This window comes from Ranitomeya variabilis, chromosome 1, assembly GCF_051348905.1.
Source record: "Ranitomeya variabilis isolate aRanVar5 chromosome 1, aRanVar5.hap1, whole genome shotgun sequence".
Classification (NCBI taxonomy): domain Eukaryota; kingdom Metazoa; phylum Chordata; class Amphibia; order Anura; family Dendrobatidae; genus Ranitomeya; species Ranitomeya variabilis.
Genome location: NC_135232.1, coordinates 534,504,776 through 534,526,586, shown reverse-complemented (window position 1 = coordinate 534,526,586; position 21,811 = coordinate 534,504,776). Strand labels below are relative to the sequence as shown.

The 21,811-nt window shown below is 46.0% G+C and overlaps 1 protein-coding gene across 1 annotated transcript in view; it reads left to right on the top strand.

Annotated features, from left to right (window-relative positions):
• Positions 1 to 21,811, top strand: part of LOC143766682 (excitatory amino acid transporter 5-like) — a 2,075,093-nt gene that overhangs the window by 1,089,933 nt on the left and 963,349 nt on the right. The window lies entirely within an intron of this gene.

The following is a 21,811-nucleotide window of genomic DNA, read 5'->3' as shown; positions in this document are numbered from 1 at the left end:
ATTCCGCTCGGCGGGCGAAAATTTACGCGAGAAGAAAGCACAAGGTCTCATCACGGAGCAATCGGAACTTCTCTGCGACAAAACCGCCCCAGCTCCGATTTCAGAAGCGTCGACCTCAACCTGAAAAGGAAGAGCAACATCAGGCTGACGCAACACAGGGGCGGAAGAAAAGCGGCGCTTAAGCTCCCGAAAGGCCTCCACAGCAGCAGGGGACCAATCAGCAACATCAGCACCCTTCTTAGTCAAATCAGTCAATGGTTTAACAACATCAGAAAAACCAGCAATAAATCGACGATAAAAGTTAGCAAAGCCCATAAATTTCTGAAGACTCTTAAGAGAAGAGGGTTGCGTCCAATCACAAATAGCCTGAACCTTGACAGGATCCATCTCGATGGAAGAGGGGGAAAAAATATATCCCAAAAAGGAAATCTTTTGAACCCCAAAAACGCACTTAGAACCCTTCACACACAAGGAATTAGACCGCAAAACCTGAAAAACCCTCCTGACCTGCTGGACATGAGAGTCCCAGTCATCCGAAAAAATCAAAATATCATCCAGATACACAATCATAAATTTATCCAAATAATCACGGAAAATGTCATTCATAAAGGACTGAAAGACTGAAGGGGCATTTGAAAGACCAAAAGGCATCACCAAATACTCAAAGTGGCCCTCGGGCGTATTAAATGCGGTTTTCCACTCATCCCCCTGCTTAATTCGCACCAAATTATACGCCCCACGGAGATCTATCTTAGAGAACCACTTGGCCCCCTTTATGCGAGCAAACAAATCAGTCAGCAGTGGCAACGGATATTGATATTTAACCGTGATTTTATTCAAAAGCCGATAATCAATACACGGCCTCAAAGAGCCATCTTTCTTAGCCACAAAGAAAAAACCGGCTCCTAAGGGAGATGACGAAGGACGAATATGTCCCTTTTCCAAGGACTCCTTTATATATTCTCGCATAGCAGCATGTTCAGGCACAGACAGATTAAATAAACGACCCTTAGGGTATTTACTACCTGGAATCAAATCTATGGCACAATCGCACTCCCGGTGCGGAGGTAATGAACCAAGCTTAGGTTCTTCAAAAACATCACGATATTCAGTCAAGAATTCAGGAATCTCAGAGGGAATAGATGATGAAATGGAAACCACAGGTACGTCCCCATGCGTCCCCTTACATCCCCAGCTTAACACAGACATAGCTTTCCAGTCAAGGACTGGGTTATGAGATTGCAGCCATGGCAATCCAAGCACCAACACATCATGTAGGTTATACAGCACAAGAAAGCGAATAATCTCCTGGTGATCCGGATTAATCCGCATAGTTACTTGTGTCCAGTATTGTGGTTTATTACTAGCCAATGGGGTGGAGTCAATCCCCTTCAGGGGTATAGGAGTTTCAAGAGGCTCCAAATCATACCCACAGCGTTTGGCAAAGGACCAATCCATAAGACTCAAAGCGGCGCCAGAGTCGACATAGGCATCCGCGGTAATAGATGATAAAGAACAAATCAGGGTCACAGATAGAATAAACTTAGACTGTAAAGTGCCAATTGAAACAGACTTATCAAGCTTCTTAGTACGCTTAGAGCATGCTGATATAACATGAGTTGAATCACCGCAATAGAAGCACAACCCATTTTTTTCATCTAAAATTCTGCCGTTCACTTCTGGACAGAATTCTATCACATTGCATATTCTCTGGCGTCTTCTCAGTAGACACCGCCAAAGGGTGCACAGGTTTGCGCTCCCGCAGATGCCTATCGATCTGGATAGCCATTGTCATGGACTCATTCAGACCCGCAGGCACAGGGAACCCCACCATAACATCCTTAATGGCATCAGAGAGACCCTCTCTGAAATTCGCCGCCAGGGCGCACTCATTCCACTGAGTAAGCACAGCCCATTTACGGAATTTCTGGCAGTATATTTCAGCTTCGTCTTGCCCCTGAGATAGGGACATCAAGGCCTTTTCTGCCTGAAGCTCTAACTGAGGTTCCTCATAAAGCAACCCCAAGGCCAGAAAAAACGCATCCACATTGAGCAACGCAGGATCCCCTGGAGCCAATGCAAAAGCCCAATCCTGAGGGTCGCCCCGGAGCAAGGAAATCACAATCCTGACCTGCTGAGCAGGATCTCCAGCAGAGCGAGATTTCAGGGACAAAAACAACTTGCAATTATTTTTGAAATTTTGAAAGCAAGATCTATTCCCCGAGAAAAATTCAGGCAAAGGAATTCTAGGTTCAGATATAGGAACATGAACAACAAAATCTTGTAAATTTTGAACTTTCGTGGTGAGATTATTCAAACCTGCAGCTAAACTCTGAATATCCATTTTAAACAGGTGAACACAGAGCCATTCCAGGATTAGAAGGAGAGAGAGAGAGAAAGGCTGCAATATAGGCAGACTTGCAAGAGATTCAATTACAAGCACACTCAGAACTGAAGGAAGAAAAAAAAAAAAAAAAAAAATCTTCAGCAGACTTCTCTTTTCTCTCCTTTCTCTGTCAATTAATTTAACCCTTTTTTGGCCGGTCAAACTGTTATGGTTCTCAATGGCAAGAGAACATAGCCCAGCAAACATAAGAACTAGCTCTTGGAAGGATGGAAACTAAACTGACCATGAACTAAACCTGCCGCACAATTAACAGTAGCCGGGTAGCGTTGCCTACGTTTTATCCCTAGACGCCCAGCACCAGCCGGAGGACTAACTAATCCTGGCAGAGGAAAATATAGTCCTGGCTCACCTCTAGAGAAATTTCCCCGAAAGGCAGACAGAGGCCCCCACATATATTGGCGGTGATTTTAGATGAAAATGACAAACGTAGTATGAAAATAGGTTTAGCAAAATTGAGGTCCGCTTACTAGATAGCAGGAAGACAGAAAGGGCACTTTCATGGTCAGCTGAAAACCCTATCAAAACACCATCCTGAAATTACTTTAAGACTCTAGTATTAACTCATAACATCAGAGTGGCAATTTCAGATCACAAGAGCTTTCCAGACACAGAAACAAAACTACAGCTGTGAACTGGAACAAAATGCAAAAACAAACGAGGACTAAAGTCCAACTTAGCTGGGAGTTGTCTAGCAGCAGGAACATGCACAGAAAGGCTTCTGATTACAATGTTGACCGGCATGGAAGTGACAGAGGAGCAAGGCTAAATAGCGACTCCCACATCCTGATGGAAACAGGTGAACAGAGGGGATGATGCACACCAGTTCAATTCCACCAGTGGCCACCGGGGGAGCCCAAAATCCAATTTCACAACAGACGTTCCTTTGACGTCAATCTCCTCTTCTCCCTCTTCTGAAATTAAAGAGTTTTTGTCTGATTTTCAGGATGTATTCGATGAGCCCAAGTCCAGTTCCCTTCCACCGCATAGGGACTGTGATTGTGCGATTGACTTGATTCCAGGCTGTAAGTTTCCTAAGGGCCGACTTTTCAATCTGTCTGTGCCTGATCATACCGCCATGCGGAGTTATGTTAAGGAGTCTTTGGAGAAAGGGCATATTCGGCCATCTTTTTCACCGTTGGGAGCGGGATTTTTTTTGTTGCTAAGAAGGATGGCTCCTTGAGACCCTGTATTGATTATCACCTCTTGAATAAGATCACGGTCAAGTTTCAATACCCTTTACCTCTGCTTTCCGATTTGTTTGCTAGGATTAAGGGGGCTAGTTGGTTTATGAAGATTGACCTTCGGGGGGCATATAATCTTGTTCATATTAAGCAGGGTGATGAATGGAAAACTGCGTTTAATACACCCGAAGGCATTTTGAATATCTTGTGATGCCATTCGGCCTCTCTAATGCTCCATCTGTTTTTCAGTCCTTCATGCACGATATCTTACGGACTTATCTTGATAAATTCATGATTGTATATTTGGATGACATTTTAATTTTTTCCGATGATTGAGAGTCTCATGTGGAACAGGTAAGGATGGTATTTCAGATTCTTCGTGATAATGCTTTATTTGTGAAGGGGTCTAAGTGTCTCTTTGGAGTGCAGAAGGTTTCTTTTTTGGGCTTCATTTTTTTCTCCCTCATCTATAGAGATGGATCCGGTTAAGGTTCAGGCCATTCATGATTGGATTCAACTCACATCCATAAAGAGCCTTCAGAAATTTTTGGGCTTTGCTAATTTTTATCGCCGTTTCATTGCTAACTTCTCCAGTGTGGTTAATCCCTTGACCGATTTGACGAAGAAAGGTGCTGATGTGACGAATTGGTCCTCTGCAGCTGTCTCTGCCTTTCAGGAGCTTAAACGCCGATTTACTTCTGCCCCGGTGTTGCGTCAACCGGATGTTTCTCTTCCGTTTCAGGTTGAGGTTGACGCTTCTGAGATTGGGGCAGGGGCCGTTTTGTCTCAGAGGGATCCTGTTGGTTCCTTGATGAAACCTTGTGCCTTCTTTTCCCGTAAGTTTTCGCCTACTGAACGCAATTATGATGTCGGCAATCGGGAGTTGTTGGCTATGAAGTGGGCGTTTGAGGAGTGGCGGCATTGGCTTGAGGGAGCTAAGCACCGTATTGTGGTCTTGACCGATTATAAAAATCTGATTTACCTTGAGTCTGCCAGACGGCTGAATCCTAGACAGGCTCGATGGTCCTTGTTTTTTTCCAGTTTCGATTTCGTGGTCTCGTATCTTCCGGGTTCTAAGAATATGAAGGCTGATGCCCTCTCTAGGAGTTTTTTGCCTGATTCTCCTGAGGTCCTTGAACTGGTCGGCATTCTGAAAGAAGGGGTGGTCCTTTCTGCCATTTCCCCTGATTTACGACGGGTTCTTCAGGAATTTCAGGCTGATAAACCTGACTGCTGTCCAGTGGGGAAACTGTTTGTTCCTGATAGATGGACTAGTAGAGTGATTTCTGAGGTTCATTGTTCTGTGTTGGCTGGCCATCCTGGTATTTTTGGTACCAGAGATTTGGTTGGTAGGTCCTTTTGGTGGCCTTCTTTGTCACGTGATGTGCGTTCTTTTGTGCAGTCCTGTGGGACTTGTGCGTGGGCCAAGCCTTGTTGTTCCCGTGCTAGTGGGTTGCTTTTGCCTTTGCCGGTCCCTGAGAGGCCCTGGATGCATATTTCTATGGATTTTAATTCTGATCTTCCGGTTTCCCAGAGGATGTCGGTCATCTGGGTTGTTTGTGACCGGTTCTCTAAGATGGTTCATTTGGTTCCTTTGCCTAAATTGCCTTCCTCTTCTCATTTGGTTCCGTTGTTTTTTCAGCATATGGTTAGTTTGCATGGTATTCCGGAGAATATTGTGTCCGACAGAGGTTCCCAGTTTGTTTCTAGGTTTTGGCGGGCCTTTTGTGCTAGGCTGGGCATTGATTTGTCTTTTTCTTCCGCATTTCATCCTCAGACAAATGGCCAGACCGAGCAAACTAATCAGACTTTGGAAACTTATCTGAGATGCTTTGTGTCTGCTGATCAGGATGATTGGGTGGCTTTCTTGCCATTGGCCGAGTTTGCCCTTAATAATGGGGCTAGTTCGGCTACCTTGGTTTTGCCCTCCTTTTGTAATTTTGGTTTTCATCCTCGTTTTTCTTTGGGGCAGGTTGAGCCTTCTGACTGTCCTGGTGTGGATTCTGTGGTTGACAGGTTGCAGCAGATTTGGGCTCATGTGGTGGACAATTTGGTGTTGTCTCAGGAGGAGGCTCAACGTTTTGCTAACCGTCGTCGGTGTGTTGGTTCCCGGCTTCGGGTTGGGGATCTGGTCTGGTTGTCTTCCCTGTTGTGAATTCCACTCTTGGGCTCCCTCCGGTGGTTATAAGTAGCATTTTTGTGAATTCTGCTCTTGGGCTCCCTCCTGTGGTTTTGAGTGGTATGGCTGCTTCTTGGATTTAGCATCAGCAGCTGTTCTCACTGATCGTCTTTCTGGCTCGGCTATATTAGTCTGGCCTTATCCCTAATTCAATGCCAGTTGTCAATTGTTGAGCTTGGAGTCATGGCTCTCTGAGGATTTCCCTGCCACTCTGACCATTGCAGCAAAGCTAAGTCCTTGCTTGTCTTTTTGCAGTTCACTTGTTGTGGACTTTGTTGTTTGGCATTTTCTATGTTTTGCTCATTTGTCCAGCTTATCAGTATGGATCTATTTAGCTAAGCTGGAAGCTCTGGGCAGCAGAGTTTGCCCTCCACACCTTTAGTCAGGTGTGGAGATTTTTGCATTTCTCTGCGGTGGACTTTTTCTAGTTTTTATTACTGACCGCACAGTTTTCTGTTCTGTACTAATTCTGTCTAGCTAGTAGTGGCCTCCTTTGCTAAATCTTGTTTCATACTACGTATGTCATTTCCTTCTCCTCTCACAGTCATTATTTGTGGGGGGCTGTCCTATCCTTTGGGGATTTTCTCTGAGGCAAGATAGCTTTCCTGTTTCTACCTTTAGGGGTAGCTAGTTCTCCGGCTGTGACGAGGTGTCCAGGGAGTGACAGGAACATCCCACGGCTACTGCTAGTGTCTGTGTTAAGATTAGGAACTGTGGTCGGTATAGTTACCACCTGCTCAGAGCTAGTCGCATGTCGCTCCCTAATCACCAGACCATAACAGTACAACTGGCCAAAAATGAGCTGAATGCATCTCAAAAGAAGGAAAAGAAAAAGAGTTCTGAGCCATTTTTTTTCCTCTAGTCTGTTTTGTCTTTCTCCTTCCTCTTAATCTCTGGGTGATTCAGGATTTTGATGCGGGCATGGATGTTCAGGGGTTGTTTTCTTGTGTGGATCAGCTTGCTGCAAGAGTACAGAGTATTCAAGATTATGTTGTTCAGACTCCGGCCTTAGAGCCTAGAATTCCTACTCCGGATTTGTTTTACGGGGATAGAACTAAGTTTTTGAACTTTAAAAATAACTGCAAATTGTTTTTTGCTCTGAAACCCCGTTCCTCTGGTGACCCCATTCAGCAAGTAAAAATAGTTATTTATCTGCTGCGTGGTGACCCTCAGGACTGGGCATTCTCCCTTGAGTCAGGGGATCCGGCATTGCTTAACGTAGATGCATTTTTTCAATCGCTCAGATTATTGTATGACGAACCTAACTCTGTAGAGCATGCTGAGAAAACACTGTTGGCCCTGTGTCAGGGTCAGGAAGCGGCAGAATTATACTGCCAGAAATTTAGAAAATGGTCTGTGCTCACTAAATGGAATGAGGATGCTATGGCAGCAATTTTCAGAAAGGGTCTTTCTGAAGCCCTTAAGGATGTTATGGTGGGGTTTCCCACGCCTGTTGGTTTGAGCGAGTCTATGTCTCTAGCCATTCAGATTGATCGACGCCTGCGCGAACGCAAAGTGGTGCACCATATGGCAGTGTCCTCTGAGCAGAGTCCTGAGCCTATGCAATGTGATAGGGTTTTGACTAGAGCGGAACAGAGGGGATACAGACGTCAGAATGGGCTGTGTTTTTACTGTGGGGATTCTGCTCATGCTATTTCTGATTGCCCTAAGCGTATTAAGAGGGTCGCTAGATCTGTTACCATTAGTACTGTGCAGCCTAAGTTTCTCCTGTCTGTGACCCTGATTTGCTCATTGTCATCTTTGGCCATGTGCACACGTTCAGTATTTTTCGTGTTTGTTTCGCGTTTTTTCGCTATAAAAACGTGATAAAAACGCGAAAAAAATGCTAACATATGCCTCCCATTATTTTCAGTGTAGTCCGCATTTTTTGTGCAAATGTAGCCTTTTTTCCGCAAAAAAATCGCATCGCGGAAAAAAAAGCAACATGTTCATTAAAATGCGGAATTGCAGGGGATTCCGCACACCTAGGAGTGCATTGATCTGCTTACTTCTCGCACGGGGCTGTGCACACCATGTGGTAAGTAAGCAGATTATGTGCGGTTGGTACCCAGGGTGGAGAAGAGGAGACTCTCCTCCACAGACTGGGCACCATATAATTGGTAAAAAAAAAGAATTAAAATAAAAAGTAGTCCTATACTCACCTTCGATGTCTTCCCGCCTCTCCGCTGCATGCTGCCGCTTCGGTTTCTATAGCTGGTGTGCGGTGAAGGACCTGCGATGACATCACGGTCTTGTGATTGGTCGAGACCGGTCATGTGACCGCTCACGTGACCGCGACGTCATGGAAGGTCCTGAACCACACCGGCATCTATAGGAACGGACGCCTGCAAGTGAGTATAACCATTTTTTTTATTTTTTTTATTATTTTTAAACATTCTATCTTTTACTATAGATGCTGCATAGGCAGCATCTATAGTAAAAAGATGGTCACACTTGTCAAACGCTATGTTTGACAAGTGTGACCAACCTGTCAGTCAGTTTTCCAAGCGATGCTACAGATCGCTTGGAAAACTTTAGCATTCTGCAAGCTAATTACGCTTGCAGAATGCTAAAAAAACGCGAAAAAAACGGAAAAAAAAAATGCGGATTTCTTGCAGAAAATTTCCGGTTTTCTTCAGGAAATTTCTGCAAGAAATCCAGACGTGTGCACATACCCTTTTTCTGTCATGGCATTTGTGGATTCGGGCGCTGCTCTGAACTTAATGGACTTAGAATTCGCTAGGCGCTGTGGTTTTTCTTTGCAGCCTTTGCAGAGTCCCATATGTTGTGAATTTACCTTTTTGGCTCCCTCTAGTGGTTACTAGTGATTTGACTCTGGGAATGTCTGCCATCCCTTGTATGCTCACCTGGGTCGTTAGGTCAGGGGTGTTGCTATATAAGCTCCCTGGACCTTCAGTTCAATGCCTGGCAACGTTGTAATCAGAGCTAATCTGTTGTGCTCTTGTCTACTGATCCTGGTTCCTGCTAAATTAAGCTAAGTCTGCTTTCTTGCTTTTTGCTATTTGTTTTTGTTTGCATTTTTGTCCAGCTTGTACATAATCTGTATCCTAACCTTGCTGGAAGCTCTAGGGAGGCTGGAGTTCTCCCCCCGGGCCGTTAGACGGTTCGGGGGTTCTTGAATCTCCAGTGTGGATTTTTTGATAGGGTTTTTGTTGACCATATAAGTTATCTTACTACATTCTGCTATTAGTAAGTGGGCCTCTCTTTGCTAAACCTAGTTCATCTCTGTGTTTGTCATTTCCTCTTACCTCACCGTTATTATTTGTGGGGGGCTTGTATCCTACTTCTGGGGTTTATTCTCTGGAGGCAAGAGAGGTCTTTGTTTTCCTCTTCTAGGGGTAGTTAGTCCTCCGGCTGGCGCGAGACATCTAGCGACCAACGTAGGCATGTTCCCCGGCTACTTCTAGTGTTGGCGTTAGGAGTAGATATATGGTCAACCCAGTTACCACTGCCCTATGAGCTGGATTTTTTGTACTTCGCAGACTTACTTGTTCCTCTGAGACCCTCGCCATTGGGGTCATAATAGTTTGCCAGGCCAGTATTAAATGTTAAATGCATTGCAGAAGCGGGATTATAAGAAAGAAAATTCTGAGTTTTTTTTTCTCTCTCTCATTTTTTTTTCTTTTCCCCTTTACCTCTGAGTGGCTTGTGTTTGCTGCAGACATGGATGTCCAGACCTTGATTACAAGTGTGGACCAGCTTGCTACTCGTGTGCAGGGCATACAGGATTATGTTACCAGAAATCCTATGTCAGAACCTAAGATACCGATTCCTGAACTGTTTTCCGGAGACCGATTTAAATTTAGAAATTTCAGGAATAATTGTAAATTGTTTTTGTCTCTGAGACCCTGTTCATCTGGAGACTCTGCTCAGCAAGTAAAAATTGTTATTACTTTTTTACGGGGCGACCCTCAGGATTGGGCCTTCTCGCTGGCGCCAGGAGATCCGGCATTGGCTGACATTGATGCGTTTTTTCTGGCGCTCGGTTTGCTTTATGAGGAACCCAATCTTGAGATTCAGGCAGAAAAAGCCTTGCTGGCTATGTCTCAGGGACAGGACGAGGCTGAAGTGTATTGCCAAAAATTTCGGAAATGGTCCATGCTGACCCAGTGGAACGAGTGTGCATTGGCTGCAAATTTTAGAAATGGCCTTTCTGAAGCCATTAAGAATGTGATGGTGGGTTTTCCCATTCCCACAGGTCTGAATGATTCTATGGCCCTGGCTATTCAAATCGACCGGCGGTTGCGGGAGCGCAAAACCGCAAATTCCCTCATGGTGTTGTCTGAACAGGCACCTGATTTAATGCAATGTGATAGAATCCTGACTAGAAATGAGCGGAAAATTCATAGACGCCAGAATGGCTTGTGTTACTACTGTGGTGATTCTACACATGTTATCTCAGCATGCTCTAAACGTCTTACCAAGGTTGTTAGTCCGGTCGCCATTGGTAATTTGCAACCTAAATTTATTCTATCTGTAACTTTGATTTGCTCACTGTCATCGTATCCTGTCATGGCGTTTGTGGACTCAGGTGCTGCCCTGAGCCTTATGGATCTGTCATTTGCCAAGCGCTGCGGATTTGTTCTTGAGCCATTGGAAAATCCTATCCCTCTTAGGGGTATTGATTCTACGCCATTGGCAACAAATAAACCGCAGTTTTGGACACAGGTTACCATGTGCATGACTCCCGAACATCGGGAGGAAATACGTTTTCTTGTTCTGCATAAAATGCATGATTTGGTTGTTTTGGGTTTGCCATGGTTACAGACCCATAATCCAGTCTTGGACTGGAAGGCTATGTCAGTGTCAAGTTGGGGCTGCCATGGAATTCATGGAGATTCCCTGCCCTTGTCTATTGCTTCTTCTACGCCTTCGGAAGTTCCGGCGTATTTGTCTGATTATCAGGATGTCTTCAGCGAGTCTAAGTCCAGTGCACTGCCTCCTCATAGGGAATGTGACTGTGCAATAGATTTGATTCCTGGCAGTAAGTTTCCTAAGGGGAGACTGTTTAATCTGTCGGTACCTGAACATACCGCGATGCGTTCATATATCAAGGAGTCTCTTGAGAAGGGGCATATCCGTCCTTCTTCCTCCCCTCTTGGTGCGGGATTCTTTTTTGTGGCCAAAAAGGACGGATCTTTGAGGCCTTGTATTGACTATCGGCTTTTAAATAAGATCACTGTCAAATTTCAGTATCCTTTGCCGCTGTTGTCAGATTTGTTTGCCCGGATTAAAGGTGCCAAGTGGTTCACCAAGATAGACCTTCGTGGCGCGTACAACCTTGTGCGCATTAGGCAGGGCGATGAATGGAAAACCGCATTCAATACGCCCGAAGGTCATTTTGAGTACTTGGTGATGCCATTTGGGCTCTCTAATGCACCTTCAGTTTTTCAGTCCTTCATGCATGACATTTTCCGGAAGTATCTGGATAAATTTTTGATTGTTTATCTGGATGATATTCTGTTTTTTTCTGATGATTGGTACTCGCATGTGGAGCAGGTCAGGATGGTTTTTGAGATTTTGCGTGAAAATTCTTTGTTTGTAAAAGGCTCAAAGTGTCTCTTTGGTGTACAGAAGGTTCCCTTTTTGGGGTTTATTCTTTCCCCTTCTGCTGTGGAGATGGATCCAGTCAAGGTCCGAGCCATTCATGATTGGACTCAACCCTCGTCAGTTAAGAGTCTTCAGAAGTTCTTGGGTTTTGCTAACTTCTACCGTCGTTTTATCGCAAATTTCTCTAGCGTTGTTAAACCGCTGACGGATATGACCAAGAAAGGCTCTGATGTAGCTAACTGGGCTCCTGCTGCCGTGGAGGCTTTCCAGGAGTTGAAACGCCGGTTTACTTCGGCGCCTGTTTTGTGCCAGCCTGACGTCTCACTTCCCTTTCAGGTTGAGGTGGATGCTTCGGAGATTGGGGCAGGGGCCGTTTTGTCGCAGAGAGGCCCTGGTTGCTCTACTATGAGACCTTGTGCCTTTTTCTCTAGGAAGTTTTCGCCGGCAGAGCGAAATTATGATGTGGGCAATCGGGAGTTGTTGGCCATGAAGTGGGCATTTGAGGAGTGGCGTCATTGGCTCGATGGTGCTAAGCATCGTGTGGTGGTCTTGACTGATCACAAAAATCTGATGTATCTCGAGTCTGCTAAACGCCTGAATCCTAGACAGGCCCGCTGGTCATTGTTTTTCTCCCGTTTTGACTTTGTGGTCTCGTATTTACCAGGTTCTAAGAATGTGAAGGCCGATGCTCTGTCTAGGAGCTTTGTGCCTGATGCTCCTGGAGTCGCTGAACCTGTGGGTATTCTTAAGGAAGGAGTTATCGTGTCAGCTATTTCTCCAGATCTGCGACGTGTGTTACAGAGATTTCAGGCTGGTAGGCCTGACTCTTGTCCACCTGACAGATTGTTTGTGCCTGCTAGATGGACCAGCAGAGTCATTTCCGAGGTTCATTCCTCGGTGTTGGCAGGGCACCCGGGAATTTTTGGCACCAGAGATCTGGTGGCCAGGTCCTTTTGGTGGCGTTCCTTGTCAAGGGATGTGCGGTCATTTGTGCAGTCTTGTGGTACTTGTGCTCGAGCTAAGCCTTGCTGTTCTCGTGCCAGCGGGTTGCTCTTGCCCTTGCCTGTCCCGAAGAGACCTTGGACACACATCTCTATGGATTTCATTTCTGATCTTCCGGTGTCTCAGGGCATGTCTGTCATCTGGGTGATATGTGATCGTTTCTCCAAGATGGTCCATTTGGTTCCTTTGCCTAAGCTGCCCTCCTCTTCTGATCTGGTTCCTGTGTTCTTCCAGAACGTGGTTCGTTTGCACGGCATTCCTGAGAATATTGTGTCGGACAGAGGATCCCAGTTTGTTTCCAGGTTCTGGCGATCCTTTTGTGGTAGGATGGGCATTGAGTTGTCGTTTTCATCCGCTTTCCATCCCCAGACTAACGGACAAATGGAGCGAACTAATCAGACTCTGGGGGCTTATTTGAGGTGTTTTGTCTCTTCTGATCAGGATGATTGGGTGACCTTCTTGCCGTTGGCTGAATTTGCCCTTAATAATCGGGCTAGTTCCGCCACCTTGGTTTCGCCATTTTTCTGCAACTCTGGTTTCCATCCTTGTTTTTCCTCGGGACATGTGGAGCCTTCTGACTGTCCGGGGGTGGATTCCGTGGTGGATAGGTTGCAGCGGATCTGGAGTCATGTGGTGGACAACTTGAAGTTGTCACAGGAGAAGGCTCAGCGTTTTGCCAACCGCCGCCGCGGTGTGGGTCCCCGACTTCGCGTTGGGGATTTGGTATGGCTGTCTTCTCGATTTGTTCCTATGAAGGTCTCCTCTCCCAAATTTAAGCCTCGCTTCATTGGTCCTTACAAGATATTGGAAATCCTTAATCCGGTATCCTTTCGCCTGGATCTTCCGGTGTCGTTTGCCATTCACAACGTATTTCATAGGTCCTTGTTGCGGCGGTACGTTGTGCCTGTGGTTCCTTCTGCTGAGCCTCCTGCTCCGGTGTTGGTTGAGGGCGAGTTGGAGTACGTGGTGGAGAAGATCTTAGATTCTCGTCTCTCCAGGCGGAGGCTTCAGTACTTGGTCAAATGGAAGGGCTATGGTCAGGAGGATAATTCCTGGGTGGTCGCCTCTGATGTGCATGTGGCCGATTTGGTTCGTGCCTTTCACACCGCTCATCCTGATCGCCCTGGTGGTCTTGGTGAGGGTTCGGTGACCCCTCACTAAGGGGGGGTACTGTTGTGAATTTACCTTTTTGGCTCCCTCTAGTGGTTACTAGTGATTTGACTCTGGGAATGTCTGCCATCCCTTGTATGCTCACCTGGGTCGTTAGGTCAGGGGTGTTGCTATATAAGCTCCCTGGACCTTCAGTTCAATGCCTGGCAACGTTGTAATCAGAGCTAATCTGTTGTGCTCTTGTCTACTGATCCTGGTTCCTGCTAAATTAAGCTAAGTCTGCTTTCTTGCTTTTTGCTATTTGTTTTTGTTTGCATTTTTGTCCAGCTTGTACATAATCTGTATCCTAACCTTGCTGGAAGCTCTAGGGAGGCTGGAGTTCTCCCCCCCGGGCCGTTAGACGGTTCGGCGGTTCTTGAATCTCCAGTGTGGATTTTTTGATAGGGTTTTTGTTGACCATATAAGTTATCTTACTACATTCTGCTATTAGTAAGTGGGCCTCTCTTTGCTAAACCTAGTTCATCTCTGTGTTTGTCATTTCCTCTTACCTCACCGTTATTATTTGTGGGGGTCTTGTATCCTACTTCTGGGGTCTATTCTCTGGAGGCAAGAGAGGTCTTTGTTTTCCTCTTCTAGGGGTAGTTAGTCCTCCGGCTGGCGCGAGACATCTAGCGACCAACGTAGGCATGTTCCCCGGCTACTTCTAGTGTTGGCGTTAGGAGTAGATATATGGTCAACCCAGTTACCACTGCCCTATGAGCTGGATTTTTTGTACTTCGCAGACTTACTTGTTCCTCTGAGACCCTCGCCATTGGGGTCATAACACCCATACCCTTAAGGGGTATTGATGCTACACTGTTGGCCACAAATAAACCTCAGTATTGGACTCAGCTGACTATGTGCATGGCTCCAGCACATCAGGAAGATTGTCGTTTTCTGGTGTTGCATAATTTACATGATGTTGTTGTACTGGGTTTTCCATGGTTACAAGTACACAATCCAGTGCTGGATTGGAAATCAATGTCTGTGACTAGTTGGGGTTGTCAAGGGGTACATAGTGACGTTCCTTTAATGTCAATTTCCTCTTCCCCCTCTTCTGATGTTCCTGAATTTTTGTCAGATTTCCAGGATGTATTTGATGAGCCCAAGTCCAGTTCCCTTCCTCCACATAGGGACTGAGATTGTGCTATTGACTTGATTCCTGGCTGTAAGTTCCCTAAGGGCCGACTTTTCAATCTGTCTGTGCCAGAGCATGCAGCCATGCGGCGCTATGTAAAGGAGTCTTTAGAGAAGGGGCATATTCGGCCGTCTTCGTCACCATTGGGAGCGGGATTCTTTTTTGTTGCCAAGAAGGATGGCTCCTTGAGACCCTGTATTGATTATCGTCTTCTTAATAAGATCACGGTCAAATTCCAATATACTTTACCTTTGCTCTCTGATTTGTTTGCTCGGATTAAGGGGGCTAATTGGTTTACCAAGATTGACCTTCGAGGGGCATATAATCTTGTTCGTATTAAACAGGGTGACGAATGGAAAACTGCATTTAATACGCCCGAAGGCCATTTTGAATACCTGGTGATGCCTTTCGGGCTTTCTAATGCTCCTTCAGTATTTCAGGCCTTTATGCATGATATTTTCCGCAATTATCTTGACAAGTTCTTAACCCCTTCATGACCGTGGGATTTTTCGTTTTTCCATTTTCGTTTTTCACTCCCCTCCTTCCCAGAGCCATAACTTTTTTATTTTTCCGTCAATTTGGCCATGTGAGGGCTTATTTTTTGCGGGACGAGTTGTACTTTTGAATGACACCATTGGTTTTACCATGGCTTGTACTAGAAAACGGGAAAAAAATTCCAAATGCGGTGAAATTGCAAAAAAAGTGCAATCCCACACTTGTTTTTTTTTTTTTTTTTTTGCTAGGTTCACTAAATGATAAAACTGACCTTCCATTATGATTCTCCAGGTCAGTACGAGTTCATAGACACCTCACTTGTCTAGGTTATGTTTTACCTAAGTAGTGAAAAAAAATTCCAAACTTTGCAAAAAAAATAATAAATAAAATTGCGCCATTTTCCGATACCCGTAGCGTCTCCATTTTTCGTGATCTGGGGTCGGGTGAGTGCTTATTTTTTGCATGCCGAGCTTGCGTTTTTAATAATAGCATTTCGGTGCAGATACGTTCTTTTGATCGCCCGTTATTGCATTTTAATGCAATGTCGCGGGGACCAAAAAAACGTAATTCTGGCGTTTTGATTTTTTTTCTCGTTACGCCGTTTTGCGATCAGGTTAATGCTTTTTTTATTGATAGATCGGGCGATACCAAATATGTGTAGATTTGATATTTTTTTTATTGATTTATTTTGATTGGGGCGAAAGGGGGGTGATTTAAACTTTTATATTTTTTTTATTTTTTTCACATTTTTTTTAACTTTTTTTTTTTACTTTTGCCATGCTTCTATAGCCTCCATGGGAGGCTAGAAGCAGGCACAGCCCGATCGGCTCAGCTACATAGCAGCGATCATCAGATCGCTGTTATGTAGCTAAAATGCAGGTGTGCTGTGAGCGCCGACCACAGGGTGGCGCTCACAGCCACCGGCGATCAGTAACCATAGAGGTCTCAAGGACCTCTATGGTTACCTTCCTGACTCATCGCCGACCCCCGATCATGTGACGGGGGTCGGCGAAGCGCTCATTTCCGGCCGCCCGACCGGATGCGGTAGTTAAATGCCGCTGTCTGCGTTTGACAGTGGCATTTAACTAGTTAATAGCGGCGGGTGATCGCGATTTCACCCGCCGCTATTGCGCGCACATGTCAGCTGTAAAAAACAGCTGACATGTCGTGACTTTGATGTGCGCTCACCGCCGGAGCGCACATCAAAGCAGGGGACCCGACATCGGACGGTATAGTACGTCCGATGTCGGGAAGGGGTTAATTGTGTATTTGGATGATATTTTTATTTTTTCCAATGATTGGGAGTCTCATGTGAAGCAGGTCAGGATGGTATTCCAGATCCTTCGTGATAATGCTCTATTTGTGAAGGAGTCTAAGTGCCTATTTGGAGTTCAGAAGGTCTCTTTTTTGGGGTTTATTTTTTCTCCTTCGTCTATAGAAATGGATCCTGTTAAGGTCCAAGCCATTCATGACTGGATTCAACCCACATCTGTGAAGAGCCTTCAGAAATTTTTGGGCTTTGCTAATTTTTATCGCCGTTTCATTGGCAACTTCTCTAGTGTGGTTAAACCCCTGACCAATTTGACGAAGAAAGGCGCTGATGTGACTAATTGGTCCTCTGAGGCTGTTGAGGCCTTTCAGGGGCTTAAACGCCGATTTACTTCTGCCCCTGTCTTGCGTCAGCCGGATGTTTCTCTTCCTTTTCAGGTTGAGGTTGACGCTTCTGAGATTGGGGCAGGGGCCGTTTTGTCACAGAGGAATTCTGATGGTTCCTTGATGAAGCCATGTGCCTTCTTATCCCGAAAGTTTTCGCCTGTGGAACGCAATTATGATGTCGGCAATCGGGATTTGTTGGCTATGAAGTGGGCATTTGAGGAATGGCGACATTGGCTTGAGGGAGCCAAGCACCGCATTGTGGCCTTGACCGATCATAAGAATCTGATTTACCTCGAGTCGGCCAAGCGGCTGAACCCTAGACAGGCTCGGTGGTCCCTGTTTTTCTCCCGTTTTGATTTTGTGGTCTCATATCTTCCAGGATCTAAGAATGTTAAGGCGGATGCCCTCTCTAGGAGTTTTTTGCCTGATTCTCCTTGAGTCCTTGAGCCGGTTGGCATTCTTAGGGAAGGGGTGATTCTGTCTGCCATCTCCCCTGATTTGCGGCGGGTGCTACAGGAATTTCAGGCTGATAAACCTGACCGCTGTCCTGTGGGGAAGCTGTTTGTTCCTGATAGATGGACAAGTAAGGTAATTTCTGAGGTCCATTGTTCTGTGTTGGCCGGTCATCCTGGGATTTTTGGTACCAGAGATTTGGTTGCTAGGTCCTTTTGGTGGCCTTCCTTGTCGCGGGATGTGCGTTCTTTTGTGCAGTCCTGTGGGACTTGTGCCCGGGCTAAGCCTTGCTGTTCCCGCGCTAGTGGGTTGCTTTTGCTTTTGCCTGTCCCGGAGAGGCCTTGGACGCATATTTCCATGGATTTTATTTCGGATCTTCCTGTGTCCCAGAGGATGTCTGTTATTTGGGTGGTTTGTGACCGGTTCTCTAAAATGGTCCATTTGGTACCTTTGCCTAAATTGCCTTCCTCCTCTGATTTGGTTCCATTATTTTTTCAGCATGTGGTTCGTTTGCATGGCATTCCAGAGAATATTGTGTCTGACAGAGGTTCCCAGTTTGTTTCCAGGTGTTGGCGGGCCTTTTGTGCTAAGATGGGCATTAATTTGTCTTTTTCTTCGACGTTCCATCCGCAGACAAATGGCCAAACTGAGCGAACTAATCAAACCTTGGAAACCTATTTGAGATGCTTTGTGTCTGCTGATCAGGATTGGGTGGCTTTCTTGCCGTTGGCCGAGTTTGCCCTTAATAATCGGGCCAGTTCGGCTACTTTGGTTTCGCCTTTCTTTTGTAATTTTGGTTTCCATCCTCGTTTTTCTTCAGGGCAGGTTGAGCCTTCTGATTGTCCTGGTGTGGATTCTGTGATGGACAGGTTGCAGCAGATTTGGACTCATGTGGTAGACAATTTGACATTGTCCCAGGAAAAGGCTCAGCGTTTTGCTAACCGCCGTCGGTGTGTTGGTCATCGGCTTCGTGTGGGGGATTTGGTCTGGTTATCCTCTCGTCATGTTCCTATGAAGGTTTCTTCCCCTAAGTTCAAGCCTTGGTTTATTGGTCCTTATAAGATTTCTGAGATTATCAATCCAGTGTCTTTTCGTTTGGCCCTTCCAGCCTCTTTTGCCATCCACAATGTTTTCCATAGATCTTTGTTGCGGAGATATGTGGTACCCGTTGTTCCATCTGTTGATCCTCCTGCCCCGGTGTTGGTTGAGGGGGAGCTGGAATATGTGGTTGAGAAAATTTTGGATTCTCGTTTTTCGAGGCGGAGGCTTCAGTATCTTGTCAAGTGGAAGGGTTATGGCCAGGAGGATAATTCTTGGGTGGTTGCCTCCGATGTCCATGCCGCCGATTTGGTTCGTGCTTTCCATTTGGCTCGTCCTGGTCGGCCTGGGGGCTCTGGTGAGGGTTCGGTGACCCCTCCTCAAGGGGGGGTACTGTTGTGAATTCCGCTCTTGGGCTCCCTCCGGTGGTTATAAGTAGCATTTTTGTGAATTCTGCTCTTGGGCTCCCTCCTGTGGTTTTGAGTGGTATGGCTGCTTCTTGGATTTAGCATCAGCAGCTGTTCTCACTGATCGTCTTTCTGGCTCGGCTATATTAGTCTGGCCTTATCCCTAATTCAATGCCAGTTGTCAATTGTTGAGCTTGGAGTCATGGCTCTCCGAGGATTTCCCTGCCACTCTGACCATTGCAGCAAAGCTAAGTCCTTGCTTGTCTTTTTGCAGTTCACTTGTTGTGGACTTTGTTGTTTGGCATTTTCTATGTTTTGCTCATTTGTCCAGCTTATCAGTATGGATCTATTTAGCTAAGCTGGAAGCTCTGGGCAGCAGAGTTTGCCCTCCACACCTTTAGTCAGGTGTGGAGATTTTTGCATTTCTCTGCGGTGGACTTTTTCTAGTTTTTATTACTGACCGCACAGTTTTCTGTTCTGTACTAATTCTGTCTAGCTAGTAGTGGCCTCCTTTGCTAAATCTTGTTTCATACTACGTATGTCATTTCCTTCTCCTCTCACAGTCATTATTTGTGGGGGGCTGTCCTATCCTTTGGGGATTTTCTCTGAGGCAAGATAGCTTTCCTGTTTCTACCTTTAGGGGTAGCTAGTTCTCCGGCTGTGACGAGGTGTCCAGGGAGTGACAGGAACATCCCACGGCTACTGCTAGTGTCTGTGTTAAGATTAGGAACTGCGGTCGGTAAGGTTACCACCTGCTCAGAGCTAGTAGCATGTCGCTCCTTAATCACCAGACCATAACACTTCCTGTCATGTTCCTATGAAGGTTTCTTCCCCTAAGTTTAAGCCTCGCTTTATTGGTCCTTATAGGATTTCTGAGATTATTAATCCGGTGTCGTTTCGATTGGCCCTTCCGGCCTCTTTTGCTATCCATAATGTCTTCCATAGATCTTTATTGCGGAAATATGTTGTGCCCGTTGTTCCCTCTGTTGATCCTCTGGCCCCTGTGTTGGTTGATGGGGAGTTGGAGTATGTGGTTGAGAAGATTTTGGATTCTCACTTTTCGAGGCGGAGGCTTCAGTACCTTGTCAAATGGAAGGGTTATGGCCAGGAGGATAATTCTTGGGTTTTTGCCTCTGATGTCCATGCTGCTGATTTGGTCCGTGCCTTTCATCTGGCTCGTCCTGATCGGCCTGGGGGCTCTGGTGAGGGTTCGGTGACCCCTCCTCAAGGGGGGGGTACTGTTGTGAACTCTGCTCTTAGGTTCCCTCCGGTGGTTGTTTGTAGTAATACAGTTGTTCCTGGGTTGCAATCCTGGGCAGGTGTCCCTGCTGATTTCAGCTCTGACTGGGATATTTAGGTGTGCAGGATTCATTAGCCCTTGCCAGTTGTCCATTGTTCTTGGAGGTTTTGCATCTCTGTCTGGTTCCTCCTGCCCTGCTACCAAATGAGCAAAGAGAAGTGTCTGGTTTTGTTTCTGCAGCACACATGCTGTGTGCTTTGCAATTCAGTACTATTCAATGTTTTTTCTTTTTTTTTTTCTTCTTTGTTTTTAAAAATTGGTGGTTGGGGCCTACTAACGGTGTGTGCCGCTCCCTGGTGTTGTCCTCCACTGTATAAAGCTGAGCTTCAATCTTAAGGCTCTCGTTAAGTAGTTGTTTTTAAAATGTGTGGTTGGGCCCTTAAAACGGTGTCTGACGCTACTGGGTTTTCTCCTGTTTTGTTGTCCTGACCTTCAATGTTCAGGCTTTCGGCTTACATTTTAAATAATTAAACTGCAGTTGGCCTACTACTTTGGTTGGGCCTAGTAACTGTGTGTGCCGCACCTTGGTGTTGTCCTGTGTTATTTTCCTGACCTTTAATCTTCAGGCTTTCGGCCTTCATTTGTAATATTAAACTGCATAGGGCCTACTAGTGTGGTTCGGCCCTACTATTGATGTCTGCCGCTCCTGGGTTTTCTACTCCACTGAACTAAGCAATGCCACCTGGTTAGTCCTGTTACCAATTTTGAACTGCATTTTACCCACTTTATTATTTGGGCCTATATCAGTGTTTCGTCCTCATCCTGCCCATTGCCCAGCCGGTGCTAGATGAGTCTTGTGGTACTTTGACCCAGACCACTACATTCCCCTTGCACGCTACACAGCCACAATCTGACCCTGCTGAAAGTCAGGTTCCCCTTCCCGCATACAATACCACCTTACACAGGGACAAAGAGGAAGGTGCAGATGAAAGTGCAGGTTTCTTCAACAGGTAGGGGGCATACTCGTTGGCGACGTCACAGGCACAGGGCCCTTCAGAGTACGCAAAAGTGTCACTGCCGGTGGGAGGCGCCCCCGCCGTGCAAACACACCGCCGTACTTTGAGGGGCCCTGTGCCAGTGCCAATGCGAACGAGTGGGCCTCCCTGCTTGCTCAGGATCACAGCACTTGCAAAGTTGAAATACTTACCTCTCACTGCTCCACCACCGTGACGTAGTCTGTCATGGTTCTCAATGACAAGAGAACTACAGAAACGCATAAATCAGGACTAGCTCTTGGATGATGGAAGCTAGAGCTGACCGTGAGCTAAACCTACCGCACAACTAACAGTGGCCGGGTAGCGTGCCTACGTAATCCCTAGATGCCCAGCGCCAGCCGGAGGACTAACTAACCCTGGCAGAGGAAGAACAGGCCTGGCTTACCTCAAAGCGAGGTCCACTTACTAGATAGTAGGAAAATAAGAAAGGGAACTTCACGGTCAGCTGAAAACCCTATTTACAAAACCATCCTGAAATTACTTTAAACTCAAGTCTCAACTCATGAGACTGGAGTGGTAATTTCAGCTCACAAGAGCTTCCAGCTACAGCAATATACCATAACTGTGAACTGGAACAAAAATGCAAAAAAATACTCAGGACAAAAGTCCAACTTAGCTGATCAGAAGACTAGGAGCAGGAACAAGAAACAGAAGGCTCTGGTTACATTGATGACCGGCAAGGCAATGACCGAGCAGCAAGGTTAAATAGGAAACTCCCATATCCTGGAGGAAACAGTTGAACAGAGAAAGTGAAGACAAGTCCAGTACCACCAGTGACCACCGGGGGAGCCCAAAACCAAATTCACAACAGTACCCCCCCCTTAAGGAGGGGGCACCGAA